The sequence below is a fragment of the Bison bison genome, unplaced genomic scaffold (assembly GCF_000754665.1).
Source record: "Bison bison bison isolate TAMUID 2011002044 unplaced genomic scaffold, Bison_UMD1.0 scf7180017864075, whole genome shotgun sequence".
Taxonomy (NCBI): domain Eukaryota; kingdom Metazoa; phylum Chordata; class Mammalia; order Artiodactyla; family Bovidae; genus Bison; species Bison bison.
In genome coordinates, this window is record NW_011494647.1 from 634,779 (window position 1) to 642,783 (window position 8,005).

At 38.0% G+C, this 8,005-nt stretch overlaps 1 pseudogene; it reads right to left on the reverse strand.

Annotated features, from left to right (window-relative positions):
• The window catches only part of LOC104986817, an 89,755-nt pseudogene extending 82,281 nt beyond the window's left edge, over positions 1-7,474 (reverse strand).
• Positions 7,475-8,005: the final 531 nt, after the last annotated feature.

Sequence of the window (8,005 nt, forward strand, 5' to 3'; positions counted from 1 at the left end):
CATGGGAAATAGATGGGGAAACAGTGGAAACAGTGTCAGACTTTATTTTTTGGGCTCCAAAATCAGTGCAGATGGTGATTGCAGCCATGAAGTTAAAAGACTCTTACTCCTTGGAAGGAAAGTTATGACCAACCTAGATAGCATATTCAAAAGCAGAGACATTACTTTGCCAACAAATGTCCATCTAGGCAAGGCTATGGTTTTTCCAGTGGTCATGTATGGATGTGAGAGTTGGACTGTGAAGAAAGCTGAGTGCCAAAGAGTTGATGCTTTTGAACTGTGGTGTTGGAGAAGACTCTTGAGAGTCCCTTGGACTGCAAGGAGATCCAGCCAGTCCATTCTAAAAGAGATCAGTCCTGGGTGGTCTTTGGAAGGACTGATGCTAAAGCTGAAACTCCAGTACTCTGGCCACCTAATGCGAAGAGTTGACTGATTGGAAAAGACCCTGATGTTGGGAAGGATTAGGGGAGGGAGGAGAAGGGGATGACAGAGGATAAGATGGCTCAGTGGTATCACCGACTCGATGGACATGAATTTGAGTAAACTCCAGGAATTGGTGATGGATGGGGATTCCTGGCATGCTGCGATTCATTGTGTTGCAAAGAGTCAGACATGACTAAGTGACTGAACTGAACTGACTGATTGTATCTACATAGGTGTGTGTGTGTGTGTATATATATGTGTGTGTGTATATATATATATATAAAGTGTTTCAGAAATCTGATATATATCCTGGTATAGCTATTATTCTCTTCTAACTACTATCTTAAAGTATGTTACCTTAAAAAATGTTGTACTTCAGATAAATAACCCAATTCCTTTGTCAATTGCATTATATTTAACTCTCATCAGATCTTTAACCTTTACTATTCTCAAGTATTTTATCATTTATAGACAGTTATTGTTTTACTTATGACTTCCCTGGTGGCTCAGTGTTAAAGAACCCTCCTGTCAATACAGAAGACATGAGCTTGAAGATCCCCTGGAGAAGGAAATGGAAACCCACTCCAGTATTCTTGCCTGAGAAATCCTATGGACAGAGGAGACTGGTTGGCTATGGTCCATGGGGTCGGTCCATGGGGTCCCTAAGTGTCAGACATAACTTAACAACTAGACAACAGCACTATTGTTTTTCTCTGATGCTTTGCAAAAATGTTCCTAGAGAAATGCTTCATCTTCAAGGAGATTCATGGAAATGACCCTGGTAAGTATACACTAACATGCAGGTTTATGATAACTAAGATCATAATACTGAACTAGGTAAATTTTTTAAAACTTTAATGGAAAACTCATTGATCCCTAAAGTTGTTAACCCAAGATCAAGATTGACAAGAATTATTAGTCCTTCTAATTACAAGAGACTAAAGATGATTATGGCTTCCCTGGTGGCTCAGAGGTTAAAGTGTCTGCCTCCAATGTGGGAGACCCAGGTTTGATCCCTGGGTTGGGAAGATCCTTGGAGAAGGAAGTGGCAACCCACTCCAGTATTATTGCCTGGAGAATCCCATGGTTGGAGGAGCCTGATAGGCTACAGTCCATGGGGTAACAAAGAGTCAGATATGAATGAGTGAGATTATAATTTTTATGACTTCTTATACATATTTTCTGCTGTTTTATTTTTCTAGATTTAAGAAACTTTTTCTTCTAAGAATCTGTGACTTACAGCAATTCAATAAAATGTATATTTTTTTGTAAACAAAGATGAGACATTTATCTGTCTTTTCCCTAGCTGATCCCTCCAAAAATTGAAAACTGTCATTAAATATTCTTATTTTTATAACAATATATGCTTTTGCATAAATTTAATAAGAATCTACTCTCCTTGTGACAGAAAGCAATTGGAAATATTGGTTATATCACCAAGGCTTTGACTGAATTTTATATTCAAGAATGACAGACATAAACTCAGACAGCTTTTAGAAATGGCCAAGATTCCAATAAAATAATCTTAAAAAGAACTTATATGATCAATCACTATTCTTGCTGCACTTATGTAAATAATCAGGCCAAGTTTAATACAGACAAATTCATTTTACTGTGATTATCTTTGATAAAAGGGGGAATAATTACGGAGAAAGAAATTATGTCTATACCTATATAGGTATTAGACTCTTGTTTTAGTAATTGAAACTGCAGTACTTTGGCCACCTGATGCAGAAGAACTGGCTCATTAGAAAAGACCCTGATGCTGGGAAAGATTGAAGGTAGGAGGAGAAGGGGACAACAGAGGATAGGGTGGTTGGATGACATCACCGACGTGATGGACAGGAGTTTGAGTAGGCTCCAGGAGTTGGTTACGGGCAAGGAAGCCTGGCGTGCTGCAGTCCATGCAGTCGCAAAGAGTCAGACATGACTGAGAGACTGAATTGAACTGAACTGAATTTTCTTCAAGGTTTTATTATATGCTGTAAGCTGGACTGAATTCTAAACTCTTTTAATTTCTCCAAATATCTGACTACAAATCTCTAAACTAACATTTCCATTTTTCTTCTACTCATCTGACTTGAAATCAGTAAGAACAAAGATTACCCTTAAATCTTCTTAGAAAGGATCATGCCAGGTTCTCCTCACTGTCCAGATGGCAGTCAGACTTCAGAGACTCCAGCCTTAAGTGCACATCTCACAGTAAAGAAGAGTCCATCTGACACCTAGTTCTATACAAGCCATGGAAATGTCTGAATCCAATTAACCAGAAATTGAAGCAGATGTCAGTTGAGGGAGACAGCTTCTTAAGATGATTGGAACAGACCTGTGTATCTTTTTCCTTAACCTCTTCTTTTTCTTGGAGAAACAATGCTCGTATCCACATTCCCAATCTATTGTAAAAGTGGGAAACTTACCTATTTGTTGGGTTTGCCAGCAGAAATTTCTATCTGTTCATTTCAATGGTGACTCTTCAGTCCATACTGTAACAATTCTTTTCACTTGTCACAAGTGCTACTGCTAATTTCACTTGTTGTCTCCTTGACAGCAGCTATAGAGTAAGACTTGAAGCATCTCATTGGTCCATGGTCACCTTCAATGAGAACTTCCAGAAGGCATACATGACTCTAAGTTTGCTTCCATATGGAAAGTCCTCCTCCTTTGGGTTGGAAAAAAGTGCTAATGAATGCTTGATCAGAAATTTCTCTCTGACATTAGCAGAGCTGGCTGGTTCCACAGCCAAGGCAATAGCAACCAAGTGGTGATCATTTGACTCATTGGCTAAAGTATTGGCTTGACCAAGATGTTTGTTCAGGTAACTAACTTCTTATGGAAAAATTTGAATGAAAATTTTTGCCAAACTAATAATTTGGGACAATCACATAGTCCTCAGTTATCTACTTGTTGAACAAAGAGGCACATATGAAATAACAAATACCACCTTCTGCACAAGGATAAATACCACTGGAGAGATTTAAAACTCAATTACACAAAATCAGGAACCAAGCCCATTGGTTACAACAAATTTTACCTGATGACATCTGATCTTTTCACCTATTTAGCTGGTCACTCTCAGATTTGAGTTCCTATTTAAAAATCATTATACAAACTGAACTTGTCATATTGCTTTTAACTCTGTTTTGTGTAACCATTTTTAACTTTTGTTCCTTTTGCCCTTTAAATTTTTTATTTATTATTATTATTATTTTACTTTACAATATTGTATTGGTTTTGCCATACATCAACATGCATCTGCCACGGGTGTACACGTGTTCCCATTCCTGACCCCCTCTCCCTCTTCCCTCCCCATACCATCCCTCTGGGTCATCCCAGTGCACCAGCCCCAAGCTTCCTGTATCCTGCATCGAACCTGGACTGGCAATTCATTTCTTGTATGATATTATACATGTTTTAATGCCATTCTCCCAAATCATCCCCAGCTCCCTCTCCCACAGAGTCCAAAAGACTGTTCTATACACCTGTGTCTCTTTTGCTGTCTCGCATACAGGTTGTCGTTACCATCTTTCTAAATTCCATATATATGTGTTAGTATACTGTACTGGTGCTTTTCTTCCTGGCTTACTTCACTCTGTATAATAGGCTCCAGTTTCCTCCACCTTAAATTTTTATAAAAAGGATGAACCTAACAGGGTGATGTTGGCTCAGCACTTCGTGATATCTCCAGTGCTTATGATCTTGATAAGGTATAGACTTTAGATGAGAAATACCTGAACTTAATAATGCTATAAAATTTGTTCTTATGTGCAAAGATGAGTAAGACTGTTCTAGCAACTAGTAGAGGGCCATCACATCGTGTGCACTTGATACTTGCTTTGGGATTAAGTTGCTGTTCAAAACAGTAACTAGAAAACAAGATATTTAATTTTTTCAGTTATAAAATACTTCTCAGTTTAGGAGCAAATGGTAAAAATATCTTCATTTTTACATTTATTCTATGTTTCTCAGAGAATAAAGGAGAAAACTTTAATAGGAAAAATAATTCAAATGCACTGTTTTTCAAATTTACATGTACTGCATTCTTTCCCTCAGACTTAGTTATTTGGATGGTTTTTATGGATAATGCAAGAAGTAATGCCATATTAAATAACAATTTAAAGTTAGGCTTTTTGAGACACAATCAGCCACTGAAATACTTGTAAGCCATATATGGGTAGTGAATGGATTACCCAATACTCCAAAACACTTTCAGAGGAGACTGGGAAGCTGGAAAGATGACTTTGAATATGTTCTCTGACAAGTTGTCTCTGAGCTGAAATAGGACAGTTTACTGCTTACATGCAAAGCAACTTAAGAAGCAAACAGAACAGAGGCATCATCTTCTATAAAGAAAGAAGACAATTTATTTCCTGAAAAATAAGCAGAGGGACAAACTACCAGACTACTGCCAGGCATTTTGCAATTCAGAGAATGGCTGTAGTTGGTTTATAATGAGTTTTTCAGGGAAGCAGTGTGGAGCTACCCTCTGGAACTTTGCAATATTAGTCTAGCCCTCAAACAGCTTTAAAAATGATAAATCTTTGTCCCTGAAATAGCATCTTTTATGTTTAATTTATTTTCTTTAGCTTGAACAAAGCCTCCCTATTTATTTTTCGTGGCCCCAGGGGTTAACAATTTATTTTCTTCAGGCTCAAGAAGGTCGCTTTCATTTATTTTCCACAGATCAAGGAGGAAACTTCTAGATGTTTCTAGATCAAGTGGTAGCACTGCCCATATAAGCTAAGGGATAGAGCAAGTACGGAAGTTTATTCCTCTGTCCTTGTTATGCATTTTTCTGCATCTGACAGCACACATCAGGTTTAATTGTGTGTAGTGATGTAGGAAGCTGCAGTTACAGATTCCTATGACAATGTAATAAATTGCCATTTGTTTTGAAGACTCCATAGTGGTGAGTTAGACCCAGCTGGTGCTGTCACATGAAAGCTGATTTGTGAACCTCTTCCTAACACTGGTGATATTTTGCTGGTAGCTTGAAATTGACCACAGTGGAGGCATTTATACCAAAGAAATTGGCAAATGTCACAAATCAGGTCTTTTGCTTCTTTTTTTCTCAATTTGAAAGCAGTCACTGTTTATCAACTGACTGTATTACAAAAATAATCATGGTAGATACCTTAGTTGGTAGGTACACTTCAACCTGTTGATCTAGTCTTCCCTGTTGCCAGCATCTCCACCTTCTATAAAATGCATGGTCTTTTTCTTCATTCCACCTCATGAAGAAGGTAATTTGAAGGGCCACAGATAGTTGTTTGCTTTTTTAAAATGTTTTCCAACAGTATAGATCTCATGAGTCAAACCCTCCATGTAGATGATGCTATATTAGTCAATAGAACGAGCAATCAAGACATTATTCTTCAGGGCAATTTGCTTCTTGTTGATTTTGCCATAACCATGCTTGTAGACCAGTTGGTTTGCAGACTTCAGATTTGGTAACATCGTTGCTGTTGTTCAGCTGCTAAGTCCTGTCTGACTCTTTGTGATCCCATGGACTGCAGCACGCCAGTCTTCCCTGTCCTTCACTATCTCCCAGAGCTTGCTCAAACTCATGTCCATTGAGTTGGTGATGCCATCCAACCATCTCATCCTCTGTCATCCCCTTCTCCTCCCACTTCAATCTTTCCCAGCATCAGAGTCTTTTCCAATTAGTCAGCTCTTTTCATCAGGTGACCAAAGTATTGGAGCTTCAATTCCAGCATCAGTCCTTCCCATGGATATTCAGGGTTGATTCAGGTTACCTGTATGGTTCCATAATTCTCAGTATGTTAACTGAAACCTGATGAGCTTCGCAAAGGAGTCGTTGAAGATCTGACAGAGGCAAAGAAGCTGCAACACCTTTCAAACATTTGGGTTCACACCAACTGATACCTCTGATCTTGATGACAAATGCCAATTTGGGTTCGGTGGGTACATACAAGTTGCCAGCTTTTCATGCTATCCTAACCATTCAAATTTCATTTCTGTACATCTCCCTGTATTCCTTGTGGTGGTGTTTAGCTTTTTCAGAGAAGCTTCCTCTTTGCCTTTCGAAGCATTTTCTGGGCACAAACTTCTTTCTCAGGCACTTGATCTTAAGCTCCGCCAAATTCTTTAGCTTTATCTTGAGGGTTTCTGGCATAGCATGAAGCTTCTTTTTCTTCTCTTCTGCACCTTTCCTGGTTGCAACCCAGAAAGGGGGGTATTTTGCTTCTTTAGAGAGCTAGTATTAAACATGTTCCAACACACTTACTCTAAGTGTGTGTGTATCCGTGTATGTATCAAATGTAATTGAACAACTTTACTGTTTCTGTATGTAGAAAGATTAAAGTCATAACTGCATGGAAATTTTGTTTTTTCATTCAGTTAGTTTTTCAGAAGTCTTCATGTGAAACTGATACTCCTCCCTTGGGTCTTTAACTAGTCAACTTTATATTTGTTTTTAGTTTCTACAACTTAAAGAACTTTTGAATATTAGGCATTAAAAATCCATATTTCTTTAGCACAGTCTCTCCAAACATCCATTCAATATGAAATCCCTGTGTGTGCATGCTAAGTCACTTCAGTCATGTCTGACTCTTTATGACCCTATGGACTGTAGCCCGCCAGGCTCCTCTCTCCCTGGGATTCTCTAGGCAAGAATACTGGAGTGGGTTGCCATGCCCTCCTCCAGGGGATCTTCCCGACCCAGGGATCTAACCCATGTCTCTATGTCTCCTGCATTGTCAGGCAGATTCTTTACCACTAGGACTACTTGGGAAGCCCTATAGAGTTCCCAAATTAATCTATTTTCTTATTCTCTGTCTCCTATCTTCTCTTCATAGTAGCCACTCTTTAACTTTCACTGCAGACTCAGACAGAAATATAAGACCCTCTGAGACTGACAAACAGTATTTGTATTTTTGGCTAAAACATAGTAGTTTAAGGCATATTCCTTGGGGAAAAATGAAAATAAATGACGAATGTCCATACATTAATGTTTGCCTTGAAAATATATCTAGAATCCCAACTAGCACATTTAGAAGCGAGAGATCAAGCTTGGTAAACCACTTACAACCATGCCACATGAGAGAAAGTTGAATGAAAGAAAATACTAATTCAGATGATGTTGTAGATACAAACCCAAAGTCCTTCCAACCACAATATGCTAGATATGAGACACTCGTCCAAAAATTGTATAGTCTATGCTCAGAACTGGAAACAATAGTTAGGAATTTTATCTATATTTTCTAAACAGAAATTTTGACATTATCTAATTGTTGCCAAATATTAGCAAAGAAAAAATTACTTAAAAATAAAGCCATCTTCTCAATATTGTTAAATTGAGTGGGAATGGATTCTGATATAAAAAGTAAATGTGACTCAATGTTGATAAGAGTTTTGGTGGATGGATATCTTCATTTACAGTTGGTGAAAGATGAAATTGAGAAATATTTTGGTAATACATCCCCAAATCTTGAATATCAGTAAACTTTCAGACTTTTTTCTATGAATTTTAAGCTGTATGTGTATGTGATAGGGGGAGCTGACATGCAAGAAGATTTAGAGATAGGGTGTTGATAAAGCATTTTTCATCAAAGGTTAGAGTAAT